Source organism: Ascaphus truei (genome assembly GCF_040206685.1).
Source record: "Ascaphus truei isolate aAscTru1 chromosome 3 unlocalized genomic scaffold, aAscTru1.hap1 SUPER_3_unloc_2, whole genome shotgun sequence".
Classification (NCBI taxonomy): domain Eukaryota; kingdom Metazoa; phylum Chordata; class Amphibia; order Anura; family Ascaphidae; genus Ascaphus; species Ascaphus truei.
This window is the reverse complement of record NW_027453825.1, coordinates 217,399-239,697: the sequence shown is the minus strand read 5'-3', so window position 1 is coordinate 239,697 and position 22,299 is coordinate 217,399.

Genomic DNA, 22,299 nt, shown 5'->3' with positions numbered 1-22,299 from the left:
ACAGCGCCACACAGCCACCCAACGTCCACTCCCCACCGGAACTGCCCGCACACAGCGTCACACAGCCACCCAACGTCCGCTCCCCACCGGAACTGCCCGCACACAGCGTCACACTGCCACCCAACTTCCGCTCCCCACCGGAACTGCCCGCACACAGCGTCACACAGCCACCCAACTTCCGCTCTCCACCGGAACTGCCCGCACACAGCCTCACACTGCCACCCAACTTCCGCTTCCCACCGGAACTGCCCGCACACAGCCTTACACTGCCACCCAACTTCCGCTTCCCACCGGAACTGCCCGCACACAGCCTCACACTGCCACCCAACTTCCACAACCCACCGGAACTGCCCGCACACAGCCTCACACTGCCACCCAACTTCCACAACCCACCGGAACTGCCCGCACACAGCCTCACACAGCCACCCAACTTCCACAACCCACCGGAACTGCCCGCACACAGCGTCACACTGCCACCCAACTTCCACAACCCACCGGAACTGCCCGCACACAGCGCCACACTGCCACCCAACTTCCACTTCCCACCGGAACTGCCCGCACACAGCCTCACACTGCCACCCAACTTCTACAACCCACCGGAACTGCCCGCACACAGCGTCACACTGCCACCCAACTTCCGCTTCCCACCGGAACTGCTCGCACACAGCGTCACACTGCCACCCAACTTCCACTCCCCACCGGAACTGCCCGGACACAGAGTCACACTGCCACCCAACTTCCACTCCCCACCGGAACTGCCCGCACACAGCGTCACACTGTCACCCAACTTCCACAACCCACCGGAACTGCCCGGACACAGCGTCACACTGCCACCCAACTTCCGCTCCCCACCGGAACTGCCCGCACACAGCGTCACACTGCCACCCAACTTCCACAACCCACCGGAACTGCCCGCACACAGCCTCACACTGCCACCCAACTTCCGCTCCCCACCGGAACTGCCCGGACACAGCCTCACACTGCCACCCAACTTCCGCTTCCCACCGGAACTGCCCGCACACAGCGTCACACTGCCACCCAACTTCCACAACCCACCGGAACTGCCCGCACACAGCGCCACACTGCCACCCAACTTCCACAACCCACCGGAACTGCCCAGACACAGCGTCACACTGCCACCCAACTTCCACTTCCCACCGGAACTGCCCGCACACAGCCTCACACTGCCACCCAACTTCCACAACCCACCGGAACTGCCCGCACACAGCATCACACTGCCACCCAACTTCCACAACCCACCGGAACTGCCCGGACACAGAGTCACACTGCCACCCAACTTCCACTCCCCACCGGAACTGCCCGCACACAGCGTCACACTGTCACCCAACTTCCACAACCCACCGGAACTGCCCGGACACAGCGTCACACTGCCACCCAACTTCCGCTCCCCACCGGAACTGCCCGCACACAGCGTCACACTGCCACCCAACTTCCACAACCCACCGGAACTGCCCGCACACAGCCTCACACTGCCACCCAACTTCCGCTCCCCACCGGAACTGCCCGGACACAGCCTCACACTGCCACCCAACTTCCGCTCCCCACCGGAACTGCCCGGACACAGCGTCACACTGCCACCCAACTTCCGCTCCCCACCGGAACTGCCCGCACACAGTGTCACACTGCCACCCAACTTCCGCTCCCCACCGGAACTGCCCGCACACAGTGTCACACTGCCACCCAACTTCCACAACCCACAGGAACTGCCCGCACACAGCGTCACACTGCCACCCAACTTCCACAACCCACCGGAACTGCCCGCACACAGCGTCACACTGCCACCCAACTTCCGCTCTCCACCGGAACTGCCCGCACACAGCCTCACACTGCCACCCAACTTCCGCTTCCCACCGGAACTGCCCGCACACAGCATCACACTGCCACCCAACTTCCGCTCCCCACCGGAACTGCCCGCACACAGCGTCACACTGCTACCCAACTTCCGCTATCCACCGGAACTGCCCGCACACAGCGTCACACTGCCACCCAACTTCCGCTTCCCACCGGAACTGCCCGCACACAGCGTCACACTGCCACCCAACTTCCACAACCCACCGGAACTGCCCGCACACAGCGTCACACTGCCACCCAACTTCCGCTCCCCACCGGAACTGCCCGCACACAGCGCCACACTGCCACCCAACTTCCACTTCCCACCGGAACTGCCCGCACACAGCCTCACACTGCCACCCAACTTCCACAACCCACCGGAACTGCCCGCACACAGCCTCACACAGCCACCCAACTTCCGCTCCCCACCGGAACTGCCCGCACACAGCCTCACACTGCCACCCAACTTCCGCTCCCCACCGGAACTGCCCGGACACAGCATCACACTGCCACCCAACTTCCGCTTCCCACCGGAACTGCCCGGACACAGCATCACACTGCCACCCAACTTCCGCTCCCCACCGGAACTGCCCGCACACAGCATCACACTGCCACTCAACTTCCGCTTCCCACCGGAACTGCCTGCACACAGCGTCACACTGCCACCCAACTTCCACAACCCACCGGAACTGCCCGGACACAGCGTCACACTGCCACCCAACTTCCGCTCCCCACCGGAACTGCCCGGACACAGCCTCACACTGCCACCCAACTTCCGCTTCCCACCGGAACTGCCCGCACACAGCGTCACACAGCCACCCAACTTCCGCTCTCCACCGGAACTGCCCGCACACAGCCTCACACTGCCACCCAACTTCCGCTTCCCACCGGAACTGCCCGCACACAGCGTCACACTGCCACCCAACTTCCACAACCCACCGGAACTGCCCGCACACAGCGTCACACAGCCACCCAACTTCCGCTCCCCACCGGAACTGCCCGCACACAGCGCCACACTGCCACCCAACTTCCACTTCCCACCGGAACTGCCCGCACACAGCGTCACACTGCCACCCAACTTCCACAACCCACCGGAACTGCCCGCACACAGCGTCACACTGCCACCCAACTTCCGCTCCCCACCGGAACTGCCCGCACACAGCATCACACTGCCACCCAACTTCCGCTCCCCACCGGAACTGCCCGCACACAGCGTCACACTGCCACCCAATTCCACAACCCACCGGAACTGCCCGGACACAGCGTCACACTGCCACCCAACTTCCGCTCCCCACCGGAACTGCCCGCACACAGCGTCACACTGCCACCCAACTTCCGCTCCCCACCGGAACTGCCCGGACACAGCCTCACACTGCCACCCAACTTCCGCTTCCCACCGGAACTGCCCGCACACAGCGTCACACTGCCACCCAACTTCCGCTCCCCACCGGAACTTCCCACACACAGCGTCACACTGCCACCCAACTTCCGCTTCCCACCGGAACTGCCCGCACACAGCGTCACACTGCCACCCAACTTCCACAACCCACCGGAACTGCCTGCACACAACGTCACACTGCCACCCAACTTCCGCTCCCCACCGGAACTGCCCGCACACAGCGTCACACTGCCACCCAACTTCCGCTCCCCACCGGAACTGCCCGCACACAGCGTCACACTGCCACCCAACTTCCACAACCCACCGGAACTGCCCGCACACAGCCTCACACTGCCACCCAACTTCCGCTTCCCACCGGAACTGCCCGCACACAGCATCACACTGCCACCCAACTTCCGCTCCCCACCGGAACTGCCCGCACACAGCGTCACACTGCCACCCAACTTCCGCTTCCCACCGGAACTGCCCGGACACAGCGTCACACTGCCACCCAACTTCCACAACCCACCGGAACTGCCCGCACACAGCGTCACACTGCCACCCAACTTCCGCTCCCCACCGGAACTGCCCGCACACAGCGTCACACAGCCACCCAACTTACACTTCCCACCGGAACTGCCCGCACACAGCGTCACACTGCCACCCAACTTCCACAACCCACCGGAACTGCCCGCACACAGCGTCACACTGCCACCCAACTTCCACAACCCACCGGAACTGCCCGCACACAGCGTCACCCAGCCACCCAACTTCCACTCCCCACCGGAACTGCCAGCACACAGCGTCACACTGCCACCCAACTTCCGCTCCCCACCGGAACTGCCCGCACACAGCGTCACACTGCCACCCAACTTCCACAACCCACCGGAACTGCCCGCACACAGCGCCACACTGCCACCCAACTTCCACAACCCACCGGAACTGCCCAGACACAGCGTCACACTGCCACCCAACTTCCACTTCCCACCGGAACTGCCCGCACACAGCCTCACACTGCCACCCAACTTCCACAACCCACCGGAACTGCCCGCACACAGCATCACACTGCCACCCAACTTCCACAACCCACCGGAACTGCCCGGACACAGAGTCACACTGCCACCCAACTTCCACTCCCCACCGGAACTGCCCGCACACAGCGTCACACTGTCACCCAACTTCCACAACCCACCGGAACTGCCCGGACACAGCGTCACACTGCCACCCAACTTCCGCTCCCCACCGGAACTGCCCGCACACAGCGTCACACTGCCACCCAACTTCCACAACCCACCGGAACTGCCCGCACACAGCCTCACACTGCCACCCAACTTCCGCTCCCCACCGGAACTGCCCGGACACAGCCTCACACTGCCACCCAACTTCCGCTCCCCACCGGAACTGCCCGGACACAGCGTCACACTGCCACCCAACTTCCGCTCCCCACCGGAACTGCCCGCACACAGTGTCACACTGCCACCCAACTTCCGCTCCCCACCGGAACTGCCCGCACACAGTGTCACACTGCCACCCAACTTCCACAACCCACAGGAACTGCCCGCACACAGCGTCACACTGCCACCCAACTTCCACAACCCACCGGAACTGCCCGCACACAGCGTCACACTGCCACCCAACTTCCGCTCTCCACCGGAACTGCCCGCACACAGCCTCACACTGCCACCCAACTTCCGCTTCCCACCGGAACTGCCCGCACACAGCATCACACTGCCACCCAACTTCCGCTCCCCACCGGAACTGCCCGCACACAGCGTCACACTGCTACCCAACTTCCGCTATCCACCGGAACTGCCCGCACACAGCGTCACACTGCCACCCAACTTCCGCTTCCCACCGGAACTGCCCGCACACAGCGTCACACTGCCACCCAACTTCCACAACCCACCGGAACTGCCCGCACACAGCGTCACACTGCCACCCAACTTCCGCTCCCCACCGGAACTGCCCGCACACAGCGCCACACTGCCACCCAACTTCCACTTCCCACCGGAACTGCCCGCACACAGCCTCACACTGCCACCCAACTTCCACAACCCACCGGAACTGCCCGCACACAGCCTCACACAGCCACCCAACTTCCGCTCCCCACCGGAACTGCCCGCACACAGCCTCACACTGCCACCCAACTTCCGCTCCCCACCGGAACTGCCCGGACACAGCATCACACTGCCACCCAACTTCCGCTTCCCACCGGAACTGCCCGGACACAGCATCACACTGCCACCCAACTTCCGCTCCCCACCGGAACTGCCCGCACACAGCATCACACTGCCACTCAACTTCCGCTTCCCACCGGAACTGCCTGCACACAGCGTCACACTGCCACCCAACTTCCACAACCCACCGGAACTGCCCGGACACAGCGTCACACTGCCACCCAACTTCCGCTCCCCACCGGAACTGCCCGGACACAGCCTCACACTGCCACCCAACTTCCGCTTCCCACCGGAACTGCCCGCACACAGCGTCACACAGCCACCCAACTTCCGCTCTCCACCGGAACTGCCCGCACACAGCCTCACACTGCCACCCAACTTCCGCTTCCCACCGGAACTGCCCGCACACAGCGTCACACTGCCACCCAACTTCCACAACCCACCGGAACTGCCCGCACACAGCGTCACACAGCCACCCAACTTCCGCTCCCCACCGGAACTGCCCGCACACAGCGCCACACTGCCACCCAACTTCCACTTCCCACCGGAACTGCCCGCACACAGCGTCACACTGCCACCCAACTTCCACAACCCACCGGAACTGCCCGCACACAGCGTCACACTGCCACCCAACTTCCGCTCCCCACCGGAACTGCCCGCACACAGCATCACACTGCCACCCAACTTCCGCTCCCCACCGGAACTGCCCGCACACAGCGTCACACTGCCACCCAACTTCCACAACCCACCGGAACTGCCCGGACACAGCGTCACACTGCCACCCAACTTCCGCTCCCCACCGGAACTGCCCGCACACAGCGTCACACTGCCACCCAACTTCCGCTCCCCACCGGAACTGCCCGGACACAGCCTCACACTGCCACCCAACTTCCGCTTCCCACCGGAACTGCCCGCACACAGCGTCACACTGCCACCCAACTTCCGCTCCCCACCGGAACTTCCCACACACAGCGTCACACTGCCACCCAACTTCCGCTTCCCACCGGAACTGCCCGCACACAGCGTCACACTGCCACCCAACTTCCACAACCCACCGGAACTGCCTACACACAACGTCACACTGCCACCCAACTTCCGCTCCCCACCGGAACTGCCCGCACACAGCGTCACACTGCCACCCAACTTCCGCTCCCCACCGGAACTGCCCGCACACAGCGTCACACTGCCACCCAACTTCCACAACCCACCGGAACTGCCCGCACACAGCCTCACACTGCCACCCAACTTCCGCTTCCCACCGGAACTGCCCGCACACAGCATCACACTGCCACCCAACTTCCGCTCCCCACCGGAACTGCCCGCACACAGCGTCACACTGCCACCCAACTTCCGCTTCCCACCGGAACTGCCCGGACACAGCGTCACACTGCCACCCAACTTCCACAACCCACCGGAACTGCCCGCACACAGCGTCACACTGCCACCCAACTTCCGCTCCCCACCGGAACTGCCCGCACACAGCGTCACACAGCCACCCAACTTACACTTCCCACCGGAACTGCCCGCACACAGCGTCACACTGCCACCCAACTTCCACAACCCACCGGAACTGCCCGCACACAGCGTCACACTGCCACCCAACTTCCACAACCCACCGGAACTGCCCGCACACAGCGTCACCCAGCCACCCAACTTCCACTCCCCACCGGAACTGCCAGCACACAGCGTCACACTGCCACCCAACTTCCGCTCCCCACCGGAACTGCCCGCACACAGCGTCACACAGCCACCCAACTTCCGCTCCCCACCGGAACTGCCCGCACACAGCGTCACACTGCCACCCAACTTCCACAACCCACCGGAACTGCCCGCACACAGCGTCACACTGCCACCCAACTTCCGCTCCCCACCGGAACTGCCCGCACACAGCGTCACACTGCCACCCAACTTCCGCTCCCCACCGGAACTGCCCGCACACAGCGTCACACAGCCACCCAACTTCCACTCCCCACCGGAACTGCCCGCACACAGCGTCACACTGCCACCCAACTTCCACTCCCCACCGGAACTGCCCGCACACAGCGTCACACAGCCACCCAACTTCCACAACCCACCGGAACTGCCCGCACACAGCGTCACACAGCCACCCAACTTCCGCTTCCCACCGGAACTGCCCGCACACAGCGTCACACTGCCACCCAACTTCCACTCCCCACCGGAACTGCCCGCACACAGCGTCACACTGCCACCCAACTTCCGCTTCCCACCGGAACTGCCCGGACACAGCGTCACACTGCCACTCAACTTCCACAACCCACCGGAACTGCCCGCACACAGCGTCACACAGCCACCCAACTTCCGCTCCCCACCGGAACTGCCCGCACACAGCGTCACACTGCCACGCAACTTCCACTCCCCACCGGAACTGCCCGCACACAGCGTCACACTGCCACCCAACTTCCACAACCCACCGGAACTGCCCGCACACAGCGTCACACTGCCACCCAACTTCCACAACCCACCGGAACTGCCCGCACACGGTGCCACACAGCCACCCAACTTCCGCTCCCCACCGGAACTGCCCGGACACAGCGTCACACTGCCACCCAACTTCCACAACCCACCGGAACTGCCCGCACACAGCGTCACACTGCCACCCAACTTCCGCTCCCCACCGGAACTGCCCGCACACAGCCTCACACTGCCACCCAACTTCCGCTTCCCACCGGAACTGCCCGCACACAGCGTCACACTGCCACCCAACTTCCACAACCCACCGGAACTGCCCGCACACAGCGTCACACAGCCACCCAACTTCCACAACCCACCGGAACTGCCCGCACACAGCGTCACACTGCCACCCAACTTCCGCTCCCCACCGGAACTGCCCGCACACAGCCTCACACTGCCACCCAACTTCCACAACCCACCGGAACTGCCCGCACACAGCGTCACACTGCCACCCAACTTCCACAACTCACCGGAACTGCCCAGACACAGCGTCACACTGCCACCCAACTTCCGCTCCCCACCGGAACTGCCCGCACACTGCCACCCAACTTCCGCTCCCCACCGGAACTGGCCGGACACAGCCTCACACTGCCACCCAACTTCCACAACCCACCGGAACTGCCCGCACACCGCGTCACACTGCCACCCAACTTCCACAACCCACCGGAACTGCCCAGACACAGCGCCACACTGCCACCCAACTTCCGCTCCCCACCGGAACTGCCCGCACACTGCCACCCAACTTCCGCTCCCCACCAGAACTGCCCGGACACAGCCTCACACTGCCACCCAACTTCCACAACCCACCGGAACTGCCCGCACACCGCGTCACACTGCCACCCAACTTCCACAACCCACCGGAACTGCCCAGACACAGCGTCACACTGCCACCCAACTTCCGCTCCCCACCGGAACTGCCCGCACACAGCGTCACACAGCCACCCAACGTCCGCTCCCCACCGGAACTGCCCGCACACAGCGTCACACTGCCACCCAACGTCCGCTCCCCACCGGAACTGCCCGCACACAGCGTCACACTGCCACCCAACTTCCGCTCCCCACCGGAACTGCCCGCACACAGCGTCACACAGCCACCCAACGTCCGCTCCCCACCGGAACTGCCCGCACACAGCGTCACACAGCCACCCAACTTCCACTCCCCACCGGAACTGCCCGCACACAGCGTCACACTGCCACCCAACTTCCACAACCCACCGGAACTGCCCGCACACAGCGTCACACTGCCACCCAACTTCCGCTCCCCACCGGAACTGCCCGCACACCGCGTCACACAGCCACCCAACGTCCACTCCCCACCGGAACTGCCCGCACACAGCGTCACACAGCCACCCAACGTCCGCTCCTCACCGGAACTGCCCGCACACAGCGTCACACTGCCACCCAACTTCCGCTCCCCACCGGAACTGCCCGGACACAGCCTCACACTGCCACCCAACTTCCGCTTCCCACCGGAACTGCCCGCACACAGCGTCACACAGCCACCCAACTTCCGCTCCCAACCGGAACTGCCCGCACACAGCCTCACACTGCCACCCAACTTCCGCTTCCCACCGGAACTGCCCGCACACAGCGTCACACAGCCACCCAACTTCCGCTCCCCACCGGAACTGCCCGGACACAGCCTCACACTGCCACCCAACTTCCGCTTCCCACCGGAACTGCCCGCACACAGCGTCACACAGCCACCCAACTTCCGCTCCCAACCGGAACTGCCCGCACACAGCCTCACACTGCCACCCAACTTCCGCTTCCCACCGGAACTGCCCGCACACAGCGCCACACTGCCACCCAACTTCCACTTCCCACCGGAACTGCCCGCACACAGCCTCACACTGCCACCCAACTTCCACAACCCACCGGAACTGCCCGCACACAGCGTCACACTGCCACCCAACTTCCGCTCCCCACCGGAACTGCCCGCACACAGCGTCACACTGCCACCCAACTTCCGCTCCCCACCGGAACTGCCCGCACACAGCGTCACACTGCCACCCAACTTCCACAACCCACCGGAACTGCCCAGACACAGCGCCACACAGCCACCCAACGTCCACTCCCCACCGGAACTGCCCGCACACAGCGTCACACAGCCACCCAACGTCCGCTCCCCACCGGAACTGCCCGCACACAGCGTCACACTGCCACCCAACTTCCGCTCCCCACCGGAACTGCCCGCACACAGCGTCACACAGCCACCCAACTTCCGCTCTCCACCGGAACTGCCCGCACACAGCCTCACACTGCCACCCAACTTCCGCTTCCCACCGGAACTGCCCGCACACAGCCTTACACTGCCACCCAACTTCCGCTTCCCACCGGAACTGCCCGCACACAGCCTCACACTGCCACCCAACTTCCACAACCCACCGGAACTGCCCGCACACAGCCTCACACTGCCACCCAACTTCCACAACCCACCGGAACTGCCCGCACACAGCCTCACACAGCCACCCAACTTCCACAACCCACCGGAACTGCCCGCACACAGCGTCACACTGCCACCCAACTTCCACAACCCACCGGAACTGCCCGCACACAGCGCCACACTGCCACCCAACTTCCACTTCCCACCGGAACTGCCCGCACACAGCCTCACACTGCCACCCAACTTCCACAACCCACCGGAACTGCCCGCACACAGCGTCACACTGCCACCCAACTTCCGCTTCCCACCGGAACTGCTCGCACACAGCGTCACACTGCCACCCAACTTCCACTCCCCACCGGAACTGCCCGGACACAGAGTCACACTGCCACCCAACTTCCACTCCCCACCGGAACTGCCCGCACACAGCGTCACACTGTCACCCAACTTCCACAACCCACCGGAACTGCCCGGACACAGCGTCACACTGCCACCCAACTTCCGCTCCCCACCGGCACTGCCCGCACACAGCGTCACACTGCCACCCAACTTCCACAACCCACCGGAACTGCCCGCACACAGCCTCACACTGCCACCCAACTTCCGCTCCCCACCGGAACTGCCCGGACACAGCCTCACACTGCCACCCAACTTCCGCTTCCCACCGGAACTGCCCGCACACAGCGTCACACTGCCACCCAACTTCCACAACCCACCGGAACTGCCCGCACACAGCGCCACACTGCCACCCAACTTCCACAACCCACCGGAACTGCCCAGACACAGCGTCACACTGCCACCCAACTTCCACTTCCCACCGGAACTGCCCGCACACAGCCTCACACTGCCACCCAACTTCCACAACCCACCGGAACTGCCCGCACACAGCATCACACTGCCACCCAACTTCCACAACCCACCGGAACTGCCCGGACACAGAGTCACACTGCCACCCAACTTCCACTCCCCACCGGAACTGCCCGCACACAGCGTCACACTGTCACCCAACTTCCACAACCCACCGGAACTGCCCGGACACAGCGTCACACTGCCACCCAACTTCCGCTCCCCACCGGAACTGCCCGCACACAGCGTCACACTGCCACCCAACTTCCACAACCCACCGGAACTGCCCGCACACAGCCTCACACTGCCACCCAACTTCCGCTACCCACCGGAACTGCCCGGACACAGCCTCACACTGCCACCCAACTTCCGCTCCCCACCGGAACTGCCCGGACACAGCGTCACACTGCCACCCAACTTCCGCTCCCCACCGGAACTGCCCGCACACAGTGTCACACTGCCACCCAACTTCCGCTCCCCACCGGAACTGCCCGCACACAGTGTCACACTGCCACCCAACTTCCACAACCCACAGGAACTGCCCGCACACAGCGTCACACTGCCACCCAACTTCCACAACCCACCGGAACTGCCCGCACACAGCGTCACACTGCCACCCAACTTCCGCTCTCCACCGGAACTGCCCGCACACAGCCTCACACTGCCACCCAACTTCCGCTTCCCACCGGAACTGCCCGCACACAGCATCACACTGCCACCCAACTTCCGCTCCCCACCGGAACTGCCCGCACACAGCGTCACACTGCTACCCAACTTCCGCTATCCACCGGAACTGCCCGCACACAGCGTCACACTGCCACCCAACTTCCGCTTCCCACCGGAACTGCCCGCACACAGCGTCACACTGCCACCCAACTTCCACAACCCACCGGAACTGCCCGCACACAGCGTCACACTGCCACCCAACTTCCGCTCCCCACCGGAACTGCCCGCACACAGCGCCACACTGCCACCCAACTTCCGCTCCCCACCGGAACTGCCCGGACACAGCATCACACTGCCACCCAACTTCCGCTTCCCACCGGAACTGCCCGGACACAGCATCACACTGCCACCCAACTTCCGCTCCCCACCGGAACTGCCCGCACACAGCATCACACTGCCACTCAACTTCCGCTTCCCACCGGAACTGCCCGCACACAGCGTCACACTGCCACCCAACTTCCACAACCCACCGGAACTGCCCGGACACAGCGTCACACTGCCACCCAACTTCCGCTCCCCACCGGAACTGCCCGGACACAGCCTCACACTGCCACCCAACTTCCGCTTCCCACCGGAACTGCCCGCACACAGCGTCACACAGCCACCCAACTTCCGCTCTCCACCGGAACTGCCCGCACACAGCCTCACACTGCCACCCAACTTCCGCTTCCCACCGGAACTGCCCGCACACAGCATCACACTGCCACCCAACTTCCGCTCCCCACCGGAACTGCCCGCACACAGCGTCACACTGCCACCCAACTTCCACAACCCACCGGAACTGCCCGCACACAGCGTCACACTGCCACCCAACTTCCGCTCCCCACCGGAACTGCCCGCACACAGCATCACACTGCCACCCAACTTCCGCTCCCCACCGGAACTGCCCGCACACAGCGTCACACTGCCACCCAACTTCCACAACCCACCGGAACTGCCCGGACACAGCGTCACACTGCCACCCAACTTCCGCTCCCCACCGGAACTGCCCGCACACAGCGTCACACTGCCACCCAACTTCCGCTCCCCACCGGAACTGCCCGGACACAGCCTCACACTGCCACCCAACTTCCGCTTCCCACCGGAACTGCCCGCACACAGCGTCACACTGCCACCCAACTTCCACAACCCACCGGAACTGCCTGCACACAACGTCACACTGCCACCCAACTTCCGCTCCCCACCGGAACTGCCCGCACACAGCGTCACACTGCCACCCAACTTCCGCTCCCCACCGGAACTGCCCGCACACAGCGTCACACTGCCACCCAACTTCCACAACCCACCGGAACTGCCCGCACACAGCCTCACACTGCCACCCAACTTCCGCTTCCCACCGGAACTGCCCGCACACAGCATCACACTGCCACCCAACTTCCGCTCCCCACCGGAACTGCCCGCACACAGCGTCACACTGCCACCCAACTTCCGCTTCCCACCGGAACTGCCCGGACACAGCGTCACACTGCCACCCAACTTCCACAACCCACCGGAACTGCCCGCACACAGCCTCACACTGCCACCCAACTTCCGCTTCCCATCGGAACTGCCCGCACACAGCGTCACACTGCCACCCAACTTCCGCTTCCCACCGGAACTGCCCGCACACAGCCTCACACTGCCACCCAACTTCCGCTCCCCACCGGAACTGCCCGCACACAGCCTCACACTGCCACCCAACTTCCGCTCCCCACCGGAACTGCCCGCACACAGCCTCACACTGCCACCCAACATCCGCTCCCCACCGGAACTGTCCGCACACAGCGTCACACTGCCACCCAACTTCCACAACCCACCGGAACTGCCCGCACACAGCGTCACACAGCCACCCAACTTCCGCTCCCCACCGGAACTGCCCGCACACAGCGTCACACTGCCACCCAACTTCCGCTTCCCACCGGAACTGCCCGCACACAGCGTCACACTGCCACCCAACTTCCGCTCCCCACCGGAACTGCCCGGACACAGCGTCACACTGCCACCCAACTTCCACAACCCACCGGAACTGCCCGCACACAGCCTCACACTGCCACCCAACTTCCGCTCCCCACCGGAACTGCCCGCACACAGCGTCACACTGCCACCCAACTTCCGCTCCCCACCGGAACTGCCCGCACACCGCCACCCAACTTCCGCTCCCCACCGGAACTGCCCGCACACAGCGTCACACTGCCACCCAACTTCCGCTCCCCACCGGAACTGCCCGCACACAGCCTCACACTGCCACCCAACTTCCGCTTCCCCCCGGACATAGCGTCACACCCGCACAGCGTGCCACCCAACTTCCGCTCCCCACCGGAACTGCCCGGACACAGCGTCACACTGCCACCCAACTTCCGCTCCCCACCGGACATAGCGTCACAAGCAACTTCCTCTCCACACCGGAAATAGCGTCACAAGCAACTTCCGCTAACCACCAGACATAGCGTCACACTGCACCTAACTTCCGCTTCCCCCCGGACATAGCGTCACACCCGCACAGCGTGCCACCCAACTTCCGCTCCCCACCGGAACTGCCCGCACACAGCGTCACACTGCCACCCAACTTCCGCTCCCCACCGGAACTGCCCGCACACAGCGTCACACTGCCACCCAACTTCCGCTCCCCACCGGAACTGCCCGGACACAGCGTCACACTACCACCCAACTTCCACAACCCACCGGAACTGCCCGGACACAGCGTCACACTGCCACCCAACTTCCGCTTCCCACCGGAAATGCCCGGACACAGCCTCACACTGCCACCCAACTTCCACTTCCCACCGGAACTGCCCGGACACAGCGTCACACTGCCACCCAACTTCCGCTTCCCACCGGAAATGCCCGGACACAGCGTCACACTGCCACCCAACTTCCACTCCCCACCGGAACTGCCCGGACACAGCGTCACACTGCCACCCAACTTCCACAACCCACCGGAACTGCCCGCACACAGCCTCACACTGCCACCCAACTTCCACAACCCACCGGAACTGCCCGCACACAGCATCACACTGCCACCCAACTTCCACTCCCCACCGGAACTGCCCGCACACAGCCTCACACTGCCACCCAACTTCCACTCCCCACCGGAACTGCCCGCACACAGCCTCACACTGCCACCCAACTTCCGCTCCCCACCGGAACTGCCCGCACACAGCCTCACACTGCCACCCAACTTCCGCTCCCCACCGGAACTGCCCGGACACAGCCTCACACTGCCACCCAACTTCCGCTCCCCACCGGAACTGCCCGGACACAGCGTCACACTGCCACCCAACTTCCACTCCCCACCGGAACTGCCCGGACACCGTATTTCGACTTGAAATTTCTGTAGCCGGCTCGCTACTATTTCTCCAAGAGTATCTTTTGGTCTTTTCAAATTTGCCGCTGCTGTTCTCGCGCTTAGAATCTGGTGTCCGGATTGGCTGAGGCATCCTTATAGTATTTCAGAGTTCATTCATGAAATGCGTCAGGCATTCCGAGCGTGAGAAGAATCCTACCAGCCTATCAGAGCACTGCCAGTCTATCTAAGCTGTGTAAGCGTGGATTCAGATTCTGACAAGGGCATGCGCCAACCTGGCACCTCTGCCACTTGTCAGGCAGAAGCCACCCGCTGAGTTAGGCTCCTCACAGTCTGGACTGGGGCAAATAGTGGTCCGATGACTTCTATTTATCCCAGGACGTGAGTACTTGAGGCTAACTCCGGTACCCAAATGGCTTTCACATCTTGGCAACCTCTGAGGCTTTCATGTCCGGGACCCGAGCAGACTTGATGGCACCAAGCCTGGTAGCCACATGGTCTCTCGGAACCGTGGACCTGGAAGTCCCAGCTCATGTACCGTGCACAATCACATTTGAAACATACCTGTTTAATAAAATATGCTTTACACTGCTATACTGTGTAAGTCTTTTGGTTATGAGAGAGAGAATGAGAATCTTTACTTTTATTCCCACTAGCCATATCCCTCACGCACTGTAAACCTGACTTAGACTTTCAAAATCCGCACAGCCATATGTATAGCTGGAGCACTCCCAGAACCTCTTTACCAGGCTGTGGGTGATCAGGGCATTAACTGGGTATCCCACCTTATACTAGGGACCCCTTTACTGTTCTGAGGATACCTTGCACCCCTATGCCCCACTTACCTTTCTGGTCTGTGCTGAAGCAGGGAATCCTAGAAGTGAGTCGCGCAAGCGTTTTCAAGGCAGGATTTTGACCGGAGCATTGTGCCTATTTGTATCCGGGATTCCAACCTGATTCCCGGGTACATTTTTGGGGTATCCAGTAACTGGCCCCCACTACCTAGGCACAATCTGATAAAACTTTCTCCACAAAACCCACCCTGAAACTCATAGCCCAGCAATCTCTGCTCGCTGGCACCCCCCCCCCCCCCCCCCCAGCGATCTCTGCTCGCAGGCACCCCCCCGCCCAGCGATCTCTGCTCGCTGGCAACCCCCCCCCCCTCCCAGCAATCTCTGCTCGCTGGCACCCCCCCCCCCCCCCAGCAATCTCTGCTCGCTGGCACCCCCCCCCCCCCCCAGCAATCTCTGCTCGCTGGCTCCCCCCCCCTCCCCCAGCAATCTCTGCTCGCTGGCTGACCCCCCCCCGTCCCCCAGGAATCTCTGCTCGCTGGCTCCCCCCCCCCTCCCCCAGGAATCTCTGCTCTCTGGGACTCCAAGAAAGGTAAAACACAGAAAATTATTTATTGTCGCATAATTTTACACAATGCATTGACACTCCCGAACCCCAATACATGAGTCAGGGGTAACCAAACAGGCTTAACCTTTATTGTGAGCCTGGTTACCCCCTCACCGTCACAATACCGCATCAAAAACCACTAATTAATAAAGATCTACCAAAACCACAAATACTGCAAATAACACAGGTGGCGGTGCTATGAGGGAAGGATATGTCACAGCTCAAAAAGAGAGGAAACCCACAGCAAGCTCTCGGAATGATCAATAAGTACATTCAAAATCATTTATTTAAACCAAATCGCAAGAAAAGCAAGTTATAAATGTAGCCACGTGAAAAAGAAGTTAAGCGCTACAGTGAAACATATCAATACGTGTATATCTTAAACCACAATACAAATAATACAAACTTTGTATTGAACAATCTATATAGGGAGGTGTACCCCGTGTCTGACCTTTCCCTGATTAATGCAGCCAATTAGGTCCACGACCCCACAAAAGCCGAGGTGTAGAACTGTGAAAGAATGACGTAGGCGCAGAAAAAAGGGGGGCGGGAAACAAACACAGAGTAGTGTGTCTGGTAAAGTGTCGCGTGTGAATGGTGAGAGGTACACTCGCAATTAGGCTGCGTCCTTAGAGGGGGGGAGCAATGCTGAACAGCGCTGACGCGGAGGCTCGCCTGCTGAAGCTGTGCGATTTCATGCACATGCAGGCGAGCCAGCAGGCGCGATCGGGAGGCGGGGTGAGGTGGGGGGGGGGGGGGGCAGTGATGTTGCTGGGCCAACCGCCCGTGACTTCTATTTATCCCACGGCGCCGTGACGTTGACGCTGCTCTGCGCTGATTGGATGTTTTCAGCCGACAGCGCGCTGAAAAACATCTTGGCTGTCGGCTGAAAAATCCAGCGCCTCAGCACGCCTGCGGACACTTGCGTGAGCCCCCTCTAAAGACATCCTCATTGAGGATGCAGGGGCTCAGCGCTGCTTGTCCTTCTATGGACACAGCCTTAGATGGATAAAATGAGCCTGTATCCAAATTAGTTGGATCTGCAACATTGTCTTGTTGTCAGGAAATTTGGGACTGGATCTTTCTCCTCCACATCTGTCCTTTGCTGTAGGGTCTCCACCATCTTAGATTAACTGGCTCTCAATTGAACACCATGGAGGGATACAGATAATAGGAAACAGATATAGTGTAACACAGTTTATTTTAAATATATAAAACCCTACAAACATATAGGTTATCCACTCACATTTCGTAAGTCATAAAAAGGCAGTTGGAGAGTTTTTAATCAAACTGAGTCTCTCACACTCAGTTTGTGCCCCGATCAGCTAGAGTCCGATCTATATCCTCAGTTTATATCCAGTTTTGAAGATCCGCTGGAGACTTTACTGCTCTGTGTACCGGTGTCTGTTCTCCGTGACCGCCGAACACTTCCTAGGCATGTGTCCTCCAGGTATCGCGAGATCTCGCCTGTACACTGCTCTGCTCCCGGTCTGTTCGTGGTTGGGACTCTCTCTCCTCGATCCTCCTGCTGCGTTATCGCCAATCACTATTCACCCCCAAGCCCTGGTAAGAGCAGGCAGTGTCAGGACCAATTATGGGTTTTCCCCACACAGGCAGCTCCTTTGAGTGACAGGGGAGGAGGTGGGACTAGGTCTGTGTTCTGCCCAATCCTGGGTTCAGACCTGGTGCCTTCCCCCTTGCACCACCCAAATTTAGTAGTGTCTCTACCGTTGAGAGAGACAGGTAACACGCAGGATTGCTGTGCACTGGCATACCCTGTTCCTCTCCCCTTAGTGGGGGAGGGGAGTGATTACATTTCCCCTGGCCCTGCTAGAGGGTCGGGGAAGAGTAGGGACTGCTGCAGGGGCCCTTGACCCATAGTGTAGGTCCAGGGACCATCTGGGCGTTGGAGACCTACAGTGGACTGCATTGGGCAAAGGCCAACGTGTTACTGTGTGAGCAGAAGAACAATAAACCAGTTCCAGTTGAATATGCCTCCTGCCTAGAGTGTGATCTTTCTGGGGGGAGAGGAACTGTTTCTACCGTAGGAGATCGCCTCCACACATCGGGAGCCTGCGGCAGATGGTGTCGCTGTGTACCCAGTGATAAGCAACTATAATGCACCCTAGAAACCAGTCCTGTTCTCCCCAACAACATCGGCAGAGACTCAGATCTACTGTGAGCTAGCAGGTATGCACCAACCTACACCGTGTAATGGCGACATCTCCCAAGGGGTGGGGAAAACAGCGTTACATAAAGAGGACAGTTTAAAAATAAACAGGGACCTCAAAGAAAACCTCCAATGAAAAACATACCCACCAAACAAAGGGAGGTACAAATAATGCAAACCACACTGCAAAACACAAGAGGTAAATGTATGTGAACCTACAAAATATACTCAAGGACTCATCAAAACATGATATCATAGAGCAAAGGAGAAAATATCAAATAACTCTGACAAAATTAGGGGAGCTAAATAGTTCCCTTAAAATGTCATGACCGGCCGGTCAGAGCACAGTTACAGAGGCAAGACCCTTGGTGTAATAGAACTGCCCAAGCCACAGTAAATGTATACCTTAGAGCAGAGGATGAGCAGTGAGCTCTACTCGTGAGTTAGAAAATAGGGAGTTGCTATGTGAAAACCCTATAATGCAGTGCTACGGTCCAAAAATATGAACAGGAAGCATGATAATGCTTTAAATAGGACTGGCTGGTAGGGTAATGAGAATGGCAAGATGTAGATGTACTTGAACACAGATCCCGGATAATGTGCATGTGAAGGCAGTGTGGTTAATACGCAACCAACAACCCCAAGGCTGTGGCAGGCAGGCAGTGACGATACAACTGCTAGCGATCGGACAAAGTGGAGCCCAAACGGAGGAGGCTGAAGATCTTACATCAGGCGTCTGATAAGAATAAGGGCTCAAATGCAGAAGCAGGAATAAAGCCTCAGTATCACGACAACACAGTGTTCAGTGTGGTGCAGAGATAAGCCCTCAGCAGGTCAGGTGTGCCTACAAAAAGTGGTGAGTAGCCGCCGCCAGTAGTACCGCGTGTCCACAGCCTTAGTTACATAGTAGATGAGGTTGAAAAAAGACGTACGTCCATCAAGTTCAACCTATGCTAAATTTAGACAACAGATACTTTATTCTATATCTATACTTACTTATTGATCCAGAGGAAGGCAAACAAAAAACCCCATTAAGGGGAAAAATTTATTCCTTCCTGACTCCAAGAATTGGCAATCGGATTAATCCCTGGATCAACATCCTTCCCATGTATACTTATTTGGTATATCCCTGTATACCTTTCCCATCTAAAAAGATGTCCAACCTTTTTTTGAACAAATCTATTGTATCTTCAGCGAGTAGAGAGTACAGAGCGAGGTGAGGTCCTGGCAGCAAACACCCCAACGACCGTTTCGCCTGTTTTCGGCTTCCAGAAGTGATTCTCGCAGGCAGCAGCAAAAAATGTAAATCATCCGCCTCTCCTGACGTCACAGGTGTGCAATTTTGGCCAACCCAGCTCATGAGAGAGAGTATGTATCCACTCATTGATTCCCTGTGCAAGCCTGTAACTAAATAAAAAGATGTTACACAAGACAAAAAGGACCAGAATTTCCAGCTACGATAAAAATATAACCAAACTCCAAGGTGGCTCAAAGATGACTAAAACTATAGAGAAACATGATTTCTCTTCTACACAGATATAAGATTAAAGCAATAAATGAAGTGCTATATAAAACCATAGATTAGAGGAACATGGCACAGCCTAAGTAGTTGTTAAGACCAGCTGGCATCATGGAGCCAAGCAGGACGATCCACCTACACTCCTTTTTGAGCAGGGATTTTTCCAGGTCACCACCTCTGATGCCCAGCGAGACTTTGTCTATAGCAAATGCAGATAGAAATGGTGGGTCAGAATGATGTTTTATTAGGAAATGTCTTGCGACGGTTGAAATCTTTTTACATGACCCAAGGTCTCGCTTGGCTTCCGTGATATTTCTGGTGGGTTCCAGGACGCGGAACCTAATTTCCCTGGCCGTCATCCCTACGTAGGTGAAATGGTGTCACGGGAGACCAGGTTTATCAACACCTTTTTATACCGGGATCTTTGATTGAGCAAAGCAAGAAGGTAAAATAAATTGTAATTTATTTCAGGAATAGACATACACATAATGTAACACAATTATAGGGTTAACACACTTACTGGGAACGGGGCTAACGAATAAATCTATCCTCTAAACGAAATTCACAAAAAAATGACCTCTTTCCAATGACTGGTAGGTATTCACGAAAGTCCAGGAACTGATTTTGGCATGCAATGCCAGCCGCAACCGCTATGTTCTCAAAAGCGGGACTTAGAAACTTTTCTGAGTTGAAAATCCTTGAAGCCGGCTCGCGTCTATTCAGCACAGAGCATCTTTGAATTTGCTGCTGTTGGTTTGGCGCTTGGAATCTCCTCTTCTCATTGGCTGCATGGGTTTCAGTGTCCCATTCACAGATCTCTACAGCCTATCAGAGCATGGGAATTCTCCTGCCAGCCAATCACCGATTTGCCGGTATTGTAAAGCCGGGTGAGCACCTTTTCTCAGTCTGTCAAGGGGCGTGCGCCAACCTGGCACCTCTGCCTCTTTGCATACTGAGCCCACCAGCTGTCCAGGCTCCACAGAGTCTGGGGTTGGGCAAATGGTGGCCGGATAGCCATGTGTTCGCACAAGATGCGGGTACTCAAGCAGAACTGCAGTACCACTCCTGTTCAACACTTTGGCATCTCTGAGGCTTTCAAGTCAGGACTTCGCATAGACCCATAAGCACCAGGAATGGTAGCCATCTGTTCTCTTGGAATCCATGACTTGGAAATCCCACAGTTCATTTACAGGTTATCAGTACATATGCCTATTAAATACAGTTAGGTCCGGAAATAATTGGACAGTGACACAATTCTCATAATTTTGGCTCTGTACACCACCACAATGGATTTGAAATGAAACAACCGAGATGCAATAGAAGTGCAGACTTTCAGCTTTTATTCAAGCGGTTATAATACAACAAAATATCGTATGAAAGGTTTAGGAATTGCGACCATTTTCATACACAGTCCCCTTATTTCAAATTCACAAATGTAATTGGACAAATGAACACAGTCATAAATAAAATGTTCATTTTTAATACTTTGTCGAGAATCCTTTGCAGGCAATGACTGCTTGAAGTCTGGAACGTATGGATATCACCAAACGCTGGTTTTCCTCCTTTGTGATGCTTTGCCAGGCCTTTACTGCAGCTGTCTTCAGTTGTTGTTTGTTCGTGGGTCTTTCTGCCTTAAGTTTTGTCTTCAGCAAGTGAAATGCATGCTCGATCGGGTTGAGATCAGGTGATTGACTCGGCCACTGCAGAATATTCCACTTATTTGCCTTAAAAACTCATGGGTTGCTTTGGGTCATTGTCCATCTGTAAAGTGAAGCGCCGTCCAATCAACTTCGCTGAATTTGGCTGAATCTTAGCAGACAATATATCTCTATACACTTCAGAATTCATCCGGCTGCTTCTGTCTTCTGTCATATCATCAATAAACACTAGTGACCCAGTGCCATTGTAAGCCATGCATGCCCATGCCATCACACTGCCTCCACCGTGTTTTACAGATAATGTGGTATGCTTCGGATCATGAGCCGTTCCAAGCCTTCTCCATACTTTTTTCTTCCCATAATTCTGGTACAGGTTGATCTTAGTTTCATCTGTCCAAAGAATGCTGTTCCAGAACTGGGCTGGCTTTTTTAGAT